Consider the following 10,742-nt stretch of genomic DNA (forward strand, 5'->3'; position numbering starts at 1 on the left):
TTGGAATTTCCCATCTTTGTGTGTTGTCAAACTTCATCTGTATATCTTTGAATTCTCTGAAAATAAAAATAAAACCTTAAAAATACATGACAGATTTTTTCCCTCTTCATTGTGTTTCATATGACAAAACGTTTTCATTAGTTACAGCATAATTGGCCAGTTTTTGCTGCTTGAATGTTCAAGTCCATTTACTTCTGTGTCCAGCACAGAAGTGCTGTGTCTTCCTCATGGGCTGTTACTACAAACTTCTCACCTGGACTGCTACAGTCAGCTCCCCCCTGCTTCTAGGGACTCACTGTCCCCATCTACTTTTTGTACCTTGGCTTCCTTGACCCCTGTCTTGTGACTTTCTGGCTCTCACAGGAAGACTTAGCTCTGTACATTGAACTTCCACATGCTGTAAGGTGTGGTCTCATCAGGCCCAGTCTTCCACCCAATCCTCTAGCCCTGAGGCCACCCAGGCCAGCAGTTACTTCTATTCCTCCACGGCTGCCCTCCCCCCCCAGGAGCACTGGTCACTGCAGCTGCCTTCCTGCCCTGCTGGCTTCCTTCCATTCTGCTGCATGCACCAGGCAGAGCCCAGCCTGGCCTCTCTGGAGCAAGTCTTCCTGGGTGACCTAGATTGGGAACAGGACTCCCAAAGGAAGTGGTTTCTGGGGAGATCTGAGGGGCAGTGACCAGGGAGTGGAGCACCTAGAGGGCGTAATGACTTCCAAGCACATCTGGCTCTTAGTGCATCCAGGCACAATGGCTGAACAATCTAAAGGAAATCACTGAGGAGGGCTCCAGGTGACGGCCAGCAGGAACATATGATATAGATGTGCACAAGGGCTGTAGGGGGTCAAGGTGAGGGGACAATGTCTCCTGCCCTCACTTCCCCGAGCTGTTCACCTGCAGGAGACCCTGACACCAACATGGCTCTCACCATGACAGTAATAACGAGTAATACCTATTGGCTAATACAGATATTGGCTTGTACCTATTGATTGTTCTTCCTGAGCAGGTACTTTTGAGAATTTGCTGTGTATGGATCTGTGACACACCACCATCTTTCCTATCTTCTTTCCCATTTCACACATGAGACGAGACACAAAGTTCGGTGATCTTAGAATAACCGAATGATATATAAGGGAGCCCAAATCTGCTGATGATGGATTGCATCCAGTCTCTGAAAGACTCACATGGTGGTGTTCACCATGATGGCCATTTGCCAGAGCGGCAAGGTCATGGGCATCTGTGTGATCATTTGATTGGCACTTACCCTCCCTTCCCCTCCCCCCACACAGAGGAATATGAGGTACAATGAGAAAGGGGACGTGCTCATTTTGGTGTGGTCCCTGGCTGCTGTCATGACATATTTCTCTTTACTTTGTTCAGCTCGGTAGTGCTTGTGACTGTCTTTATGCATAAGGGAGGCAATCTTCCCAAGGTCATCCTGTTGATATGCAGCTGACCCAAGACTCGGGCCAAGCTGTAAAATCTCTCTGAGGGCCTATAGATCAGTATACTATACAGTCCTTGTCATAGGGTAAAGGCTTAGTAACGCTGAACGATTGTGGCCACCATCAAGAATATATGCTGCTCAGGGAAGGTGGCTCATCAATCCCTCTTCTCCAGCCCCTCTGCTGTTTCAAGGAAGCCAGGCTCAATTATTTACTTTCCACAAAAGCCCCCTGGATGTTTCTAGGAATCCAGTGCTCAACAATATACTGGGAATGCAGTCCCTTTGGCTTTTGTGAGATCCAAATAATATTTTGAGAAGGAGAGGAGAAGAGGAGGGAAGGAGAAGAAAAGGAGGGAAGGAGGGACCTGGGCTTTCGGCAAGTTGTTGCTACCCCTCTGGCTGGCGGGAAATTATTCATGGGGGAACTGCTTCTAAGCAGGAGATGGATGGAAGTTGTGCCATAGTGCTTTTGACTGTGTGCTTCAACCACTCGTACCTGGAGCAGAGGGCTGAATAAGAGAACATGGCACAGGGGTAGCGGTCCCGAGTAATAAAGTTATAGGCATGTGCTATGGTGCCTGGCTAGGTTATTGTTTTTGAGCCCTTCCTTACTATATGAAACAGAAAGGTATTCCAAGATGACTGTGAATTCTCCTCCAGCCCAGGTATCCTCAAGTGTTTGTTTGGTGGTTTGTTTGTTTGTTTGCCCGTCCTGGGGCTCTAACTCAGGACCTGAACACTGTCCCTTAGCTTTTGTGCTCAAGGCTAGTGTTCTACCACTTTGAGCACAGCTCCATTTCCAACTGACTTTGAGCCTCCAGCCTTAGATCTCAGCTTCCTGAGTAGCTAGGATTACAGGCCCAGCACCAGGACAGTGGGCTTTTTTTAAATGCAATTTGTTTGGGGGGGACGGGCGGGGGGCGGGGCTAGGGAATGTGGCTTTTAGGAACAAAATTTTTGTCCCTGTATGTGTGCTCATTGCCAGGATAGAAATGCATCTAGAGCATCTGAATATTCAGAACTAGGAAATTAGGGGGGGGGTGTATACATGGGGGGGTGTGTACATCGAGAGAGTGTATACATAGGATGGGTGTGTGTGTACATAGGGAGTATGTATTTTGTATAGAGGAGATGGACAAACAGCAGTAAAATTCCAATATGCACAGAATTTGCATGAAGAGTATCTGGAGGGTGTTTGCACTGTCCTTGTCAATTGCCTGAAACGCTGCCAAAGTGGGTTGAGAAGAATAAACAGAGTGGCCGTTTCTTGGGGTGGTTAGGCACTGCGTGTGGAAAGCAGATCCATGGGCATTAAAGCCCAGCTCCTTCCCCGAGTGACCCCACCTCTCCCCGTGTCAGAAGGGTCCCATCCTCACCGACCGCAGTCACAGCGCTCTTGATGGATTGTTGAGAGAGTAAGTTACACCATAGACTACAGCTCTGAGATGCTGCAGGTGCATTCTCTTAGCTTGCTCTCCTGCTTCCTGGTGTGTTTTACTGCGTGCTCGGAAGCATGTAGGATCGGATGAACCGTTTCCCATTTCTGTTCCCGTGGAAGACCCGTGGGGTCTTTATGGCTCTCTGGCTCACAGGTCTGCTGCAGCCAGCTTCCTGCTTGCTGCCCTCCCCATCCCAGCCTCCATCCTCTAAACCACCTGCCACTCTTCACCACCCTCTCTTCTGCACACTCTAGAAGTCTCCTACAATCTTCCTCGGACCCTTACGTGCTCTCCATCTTTACTAACCACGTATGGTTAGCCCCCATGGCTGGTGTCTACTGAGCGTGCGCTGATGTCCTATTTCCTTAGGGGTGCTGCCTGTCTCCAGTGGTCCTGGAGATGTTAAATACCTTGCTCAGAGAAATAGTAAATAAACATAAACTTTGGGTTCCTTCCCCACTCTAACTGTACCCTCCTCCTTGGTTTTCCTGTACTCTTTGGTACCCAAGGAACCTACATGCGCCAGTCAATTCATCTATCAGCAAGTGTTTAGGTGGACAACTTGGAAAGTCAAGTGATTCAGCTTCCTGCATGGAACTTACTCTAATCTCCCACACAGGATCTAAATGGCTGAAGCTCTTCTTGCTGCTCCTGATTCCTCTGTCCTGCAAAACCTCCTTTATGAGCAATAAAATATTTGCACCGTTCCTCATCAAGATGCCCCTGCATAGGCCTTCCAACTAGCATCCACTCCTGAGTACAAATGTTTCTCAATTAGTTAGAAGATTTGTGCGATTAAATGCTTTTTGCCACAAAGTTGTTTAGCTTTAGTGAAAAGAATGTCATAATAATATTTGTACAGAAGGAGCAGAAATGTGAGGTAAGGGAGATATCCTAGATTATGGGAGCAAAGATGACAGGGGTCAAGATGAATATGAAACCAAGTGTTCACTCCGTGCATATGAAGAATAAATGCTTTGTTTTTGCTTTTGTGTTTGTTTTCCTTGTTTATAAATCTACCTCTTTTCAGCTCATTTGTTAATGCTGCTTCAGTTATTTGTCCATATCTCCTTATATCATGTGAGATTTATGGAGGCTGTAAATATCTTCTGGTTTGTGCCAACACCAACTGTTGGTGGCAGCTGCCCACAACAACACTGAGAAATGTTGTAAAGCTGAGTTCAGACAGGGCAGGATAGAGGACCATGGGTAATGACTAGGCAGAGTAGCACTGGCCAGAATGCCTGGGAGGCCTTATACTTGCTATCTTACACTATATATTCTGGACATCAAGTTTATGAATACATCAGGCTCATAGCTTTGACTTACTAAGCACTGACTGTACACTTGTCATGACAGTATATTTATGGCAGTTTTTATGCCATTCCCAAGTTATATGCGGGATGCATTTAAGAAGTACACAGACAACTTTTCATTCCTGGTAATATATATGTTTAAGATTATCCTTTAGTAATAGTAATTCTTTCTATATTTCTGTACTAATGAACAAGTTGAATTTTTTCATTGATTTCAGTTTTAAAGGGGTAGTGAACCAATAAAAATTTTAATGAATAATGTTTTATGAGACATAAAAGTTGGGGGGGAAATCACAAAATGGCATAAAGAATGACTAGAAATTAGTCATCTCTGATGTTAAATAAACAACGTTGAGGTTGCAAGTTGATATTGTAGTTGCAAATAAACTATTCTGCAGATCAAGGAACTGAGGCTTTGTGATTAACAGTACATGTAAGGTCACATATGAACTAACATCTCATGAGACCAGGATTCCCACCCAGGCTGACTGCGCAGAGCTGCAAAGGTGGCCGCAGGGATCCCCACTTCCTGGGACACAACTTTGCCTTGGTGTTGACCCCCACTTCTGGAATGGGAGTAAAGCTTGTGGTTTGTTTCTAATAGAAAATGACAAAGGTGATGTGCTGTCACTTGCTAATTAAAGAACTGCCTCTGGCCTGGACCTGATGACAGCCTCATATTCCAAAGGAAAAGCCAAACGAAAGAATGTAAAGATCCTGAATTAGTTATCAGACTGAGCAGATACCAACAGCTGTCTAGTAGACTCTTTGACTTCATGTACGTCACATTCTTTTCAAGCAATCAAAGTTCTATTCTTGGGCGATGGAGCTGTGTCCTACTCCTTTCTAGAAATTTCCATGGCCTCATTCTTTCAATTATTGCCTCAGTTCAGTCTTCATGCTGAGATTGACTTATTTGCTCTTTATTTAAGACCTAAATTATGACACATTATCTGAGCTCAGTGTTCTCAAGTAGCTTTACTACTTTACTACTTTTAATTTGGGGTATGCATTGCCATTATAAAGTTACACATATGAGGAATGACTCACTTCTCATCGAAAATAAAATGAAAAGAAAGAAGAAAACATGCAAGTGCACAGCTGTGTATGGCATGATAAGAACCAAGGTGTGTGCTGGTTTTCATTACAGAGCAGAATCATACTATTAACACAAGTGAACAGCTAACCTCATAAACATGGAGGTCTAAGATTACCTCCCAGATGCCAAGCAGTGGTAGCTAGGTCATAACAGTAGAAATAGAATGTTCTGAATGAGATTCCCAAATCTAATTTGTCCTGGAGCTTCCGGAAAATCATGCTGAGTCCTGGACAGCTTGAGTTTGGACAAGCATTAAGTCAATTTTACAAATCTTCCTAAGGTTCACCAGCAAGTGACCTGGAAAAAATTCACATTAAGACTTTAAGAGTCTACAAGTGCCGGAAGAGCTTAATATAGTTAACTCATCAACTAACCCAGAATGAACCTAGGAATAAGCTTGCCTAGCATATTCCTGTTTGGGCTTAGAGAAAAAGAATAGAAAACAAGTCCGCTGAAAGAGAGGATAACTCAATTGAGTAGATCAATATCAAACTCATTAGGTAATGAATGACCGACTGGTAGCTGTTCCTGTCCAAGGACATCAGACAGAAACACATTTTATCCACAAATTTTGAGATGACTTTTGATTACGAGATCTTGGGAGTGTGAACGAAAATTCATCGGATAACTTCTTTTCCTGCTTTTGGAAAAACTGTAGCTTCTTTATATCTCATTACAGAACTTTGTATCTCGACATACACTGTCAAATGTCTCCTGAAGTCCTATTACTCTAGCCAAGAGCTATGCTCCAGACCTCTCGATAGCTAGGACTTTTCTGTGGTGAGATACTATTAATGAATACTACAAAAAAGTCAAGTGTTAGGTGCAAAGTTTATTCATTGAAATTATAATTTTAAAAAGAACATTATTCCTTTCACAGACATTTATTTTTCTCACTGGAGACCTACATATGTGACCTTAAAAAGGTCTTCACTGGTAGTCATGAATAAGTTATTAATTATTGGAGATTAAAATCTGAATGGTGGATTAACAATGGAATGAAGAATTGGCTTCCTGGACCAGACTAGGCTGACAAAACTATGAAGCTTGTTAACTGTAACACAAGGGGCAGTTGATAGAGTGCATTCCATTTACCCAATTCAGAAAGAATTTCACCTGTGCTTAAAGTACACATTCCATGCTATGTTCAAACTACTATGGGGGTCTATTCATTAATAAGTATTTATCTTGCAATACAAACTGTTTCCACGGAGCATGAATCAGCACTTGCAAAGTTAGCTGAGAAAAATGAGATTGTTACTGAACATAGCTGGATATTGCTCAAATTTTTAGTCATTTCTGGAAACTTGCAGAAAGCTAAAGCACCAAGCTGCATTTGAAGATCACCATGCTCAGTCTAGCTACTGACAAAAAAAAAAAAAAGTTATACCATGAAAGTTGGGTCTCAGTGAATCTTGTTCCAAGCTACGTTACCATAACCGAAATGCCAACCTGGTAAATAATAAGCATTCAAAAACCTTAGAGTCCAAACCTTTGGCATCAGCCTTGCTTACCTGTCTGTCTCACATTTCACATGCAAAACTCCAGTGAGTGAAGTTTGCAACTCTTGTTTGCCCTACTTTCCCAATACATCTCCCATTCTACCATGACCCACCAGATAAAGTAGTAGCAAAAACCTTGGGGCTGAAAGCTTTTGTTCCCACCCCCGGCCCTCCTCCTCCTCCATTCCCAGTGAGTCTCAGCTCCTCCCTGTGTGAGAGCCTTTGGGGAAATGTAGGATCTTTATTCGGAATAATCTTCCTCCAAATATTGCCCTGCTGAGAAGGTGACTCAGTGGTAGAGCACTTGCCTTGCATGCACGAGGCCCTGGGTTCGATTCCTCAGCACCACATAAGCAAAAAGAAAAAAAGCTGGAAGTGGTGCTGTGGCTCAAGTGGTAGAGTGCTAGCCTAGAGCTGAAGAGCTGAGGGACAGCGCCCAGGCCCAGAGTTCAAGCCCCACGACCAGACCCCCCCCAAAAAATATATATATATATTGTCCTGTGTGGGCTGTTATCGGATCTCAGAATTAAAATATTATCTCATCTAATGTGGCTAAACCATTTAAACTACATGTAATACCCCACCCCATATCTATGACTCCCTTCCTTGTCCCAATCATGGTGTCTACAATCATAGTCTGGTTTGTCTACTTATCTCCTCAACAGGAATGCATTGATTTCCTTATCTTGCTCATTGACAAATTCTCCAGCACCTGAAAGAGAGCTTTGGGATGCTACTCTATGAATGGACCAATGAAAGACGCAAGTGGAAAATCCTGAATCCCAACTCATGCAAGCATAAGAGTTCAGACAACAGGAAGCGCACAATGGACCGTAACTGAGGACTCTGGGAGAGCAGCAACCGGGGTGGAACAAAGACACCTTTCGCCCCAGAGGAACCCAGCCAGCTGCCATTCATGACTCCGCGAAACCGTTCCTGTGCCTGGGAAGGGCATGTTGGCCACATTAACAAGTACTGGTCCGTGACAGGAGCAAAGACTCTGATACCTTCCATCCCTACATTATTTCAGCATGGTGGAGACACAGGGCACAGGCAGAGTTATTGGAGGAGCTGTTCCTCCAGTTGCATAGAATACAACGAAGCTTCAAAGAAAACTGCAGCCACGCTTGAGCAATCCTGCTTCCTTCACAAACCACACGTCCTGTGTCCCTTCCATTCAGGCACTGTGGACCCTCACATAATCACTACACTGACAACTGACCCCATGTCCTAATTATGAATGCCCAAGGGGTTGACACAGCACAGGGAGGCTTTTTAATCATCAGAGACGAATCCAGAAACAGTGCGGACATTATGCCCAGCTCCACGTTGCTCCACTTCAAAGGAGGCGAAATAAGCTCCCTTGTGTAGGAACCACTGTCTTCTTGAATACATCTCACTGCAGCAGGATGGCTGGGTACATGTTGTAAGTAGAAATGAGCACTTTTAAGAGGAAAAGAGAAGTGTGCTGACTGTCAGTATATAAGAAAATATTTGTGCTGGGTATCCATGTCTCAATCCTGTAATCCTAGCTACCCAGGAGGCTGAGATCTGAGGATTACGGTTCAAAGCCAGCTTAGGCAAAAAAAAAAAAGTCCATGAGATTCTTATCACCACTTAACCAGCAAAAAGCCAAAAGTGATACTGTGGCTCAAGTGGTTGAGCACCAGTCTTGAGTGAAAAAGATAAGCAAAAGCACAAGGCCCTGAGTTTAGGCCCCCAACCAGTACAGAGAAAGAGAGGGAAAGAGAGAGAGAAAGAGAGAGAGAGGAGAGAGAAGAGAGAGATTCGCAACGTTTATCTCAGATTGTAGGGAGGGACTCTTTCTTTTGCAATAGGATGTACCTACTGTTTATCTTTTTAAAAAAATTAACTACTAATAGCCTTATTTTAAGATCCATGCTCCTTTCTTGAAGAGGAAGTCCTGAGTGATCTTCTGAGTTTTAAAATTAGAACTGTGCTGTCCCAATCACATTATTCACTAAGAGGACAATGGACAATGGTATGGCCACTCTGGAAACTGAAAAATCCGCAAAAGATAAAACCACCATGTGGTTCAGATATCACACTTTGAGGGATTTATCCAAACTCATTAAGATTGGGATCTCAAAAACAGATTCATTGGGCTGGGAAGGTGGTCAGTGGTAGAGCGCTTGCCTTGCATGCATGAGGCCATGGGTTCGATTCCTCAGCATCACATAAGCAAAAAGAAAAAAGCTGGAAGTGATGCTGTGGCTCAAGTGGTAGAGCGCTAGCCTTGAGCTGAAGAGCTGAGGGACAGCACCCAGGCCCAGAGTTCAGGCCCACAACTGGACCCCCCAAAAAAACAAAAAGCCGGATTCATTGTAGTATTACTAACAATAGCCAAGATGTGGAAATAATGCACAAGTCCATTGATAGACTAGTGGATAAAGGATGATGTACTACATATACACAATGGAGTATCAATCACCCAACCCTTTAAAAAAAGGGGAAAGGGATCATGTCATAAGCAACAACATGGGTGAAGGCTGAGGACATTGTTCTGACCATTATGCCATGACTGGTCAATCACCTGAAGAAGAATAAAACTGTGATTCTGTTCCCATGAAGGATCTAAAATAGCTGATTCACAAAGGCAGAGACTACTGCTGTAGTCTTGCCAGGCGCTTAGTGAGGGGAAATGAGGGGTTGTTATCCGAGGAATACGCCATGTCAGCTATGCCAGGTGGAGATGTTCTAGGCAGCCATGGAGGCACACACCTATAATTCTAGCACTCAGGAGGCCAAGGCAGATGAATGGCAAGTTTGAAGACAGTCTGAGCTACATACTGAGTTCCAGTTCAGCCTAGGCTATGTAGTAAAACCCTGACCTCCATGCATTCATGGAGCATGTGTACAGAGAAGACACTCAAGCATTGTGTGCTAACAAGGGTCTCTCCCGGTTATCTCAGGCTATCCCCACAACTAAACCATGGCCCAATGGCTTCTCAAGACCAGAAAGCCTTTTTTGTCAATCGCTCTTGAAATTCTTACTTTTGGCACAGGTAGTGATATCATCCTAATGATCTCCCAAGTGGCTGAAAGAATATATTTTAAACCAGGAGTGGTGGCACGTGCCTGTAATCACAGACCTCAGGAGGCTGAGACAGGAAAATCACAAGTTCAAGACCATTCTGGCTACATAATAAGACCTGGTCTCCAATAACACATTTATCTGTGACAACCAAGAATAATCTATCCTATCATGTGTTCTATGTGAACTCATTTCCCTCTTGAAGAAGGAAAAGAAATGAGCAAATGCCTATTTCATCAGAAGCAAATAAATGATATCATCCCCACATACCAGTGGCAAGTTAGCAAACTGCATCCTTTTAAAAAATGATGAAGCATATCAAGATAGCAGTATAAATGGAAATTGCTGATCTTCTACTGAGTAGTCAGAAGTTTTGGAAGCCAAGGATATGAGATTAGGGAAAAGACTGAGTATGGCAATTAAGCGATGTGAATTGCTCTGGTTGGCTGAAGTTCCTAAAGTCTCAGGTCTAACCAAGATTACAGGATGAAAGGAACTCACTGAACCTAGATTGTAATTTCTCTTCCTCATACACCTCGCTTTCCACTTTCCTCTAAACTTCCAGTCGCTGGGGAGCGGTCCTCCTTAGGGACTGCATACTTTTTCATTCTAGAAGGTTGTAATTTATGTATATGATGTTCATGAGAATAAAAATATAAAGCATTTTCTAGACCAAAGAAAACTATTTTCTTTGGTACTGGTGCATTTTATTAAGCTAAATATCATTTCTAGAAGTAATCTTTAAGAAGAGAGAAAACATTTTAGAAAGGAAAAAAAATAGACAAAAGTAGAATGGACCTCAAACCTACAGGTACCAAATAGACTCACTATGCAGGAAGTTTCTGTGACAGACAGCTTAGGCAACTTGTTTTGAATCTTATGCAAGA

This window comes from Dipodomys ordii, unplaced genomic scaffold (genome assembly GCF_000151885.1).
Source record: "Dipodomys ordii isolate 6190 unplaced genomic scaffold, Dord_2.0 Scaffold75, whole genome shotgun sequence".
Classification (NCBI taxonomy): domain Eukaryota; kingdom Metazoa; phylum Chordata; class Mammalia; order Rodentia; family Heteromyidae; genus Dipodomys; species Dipodomys ordii.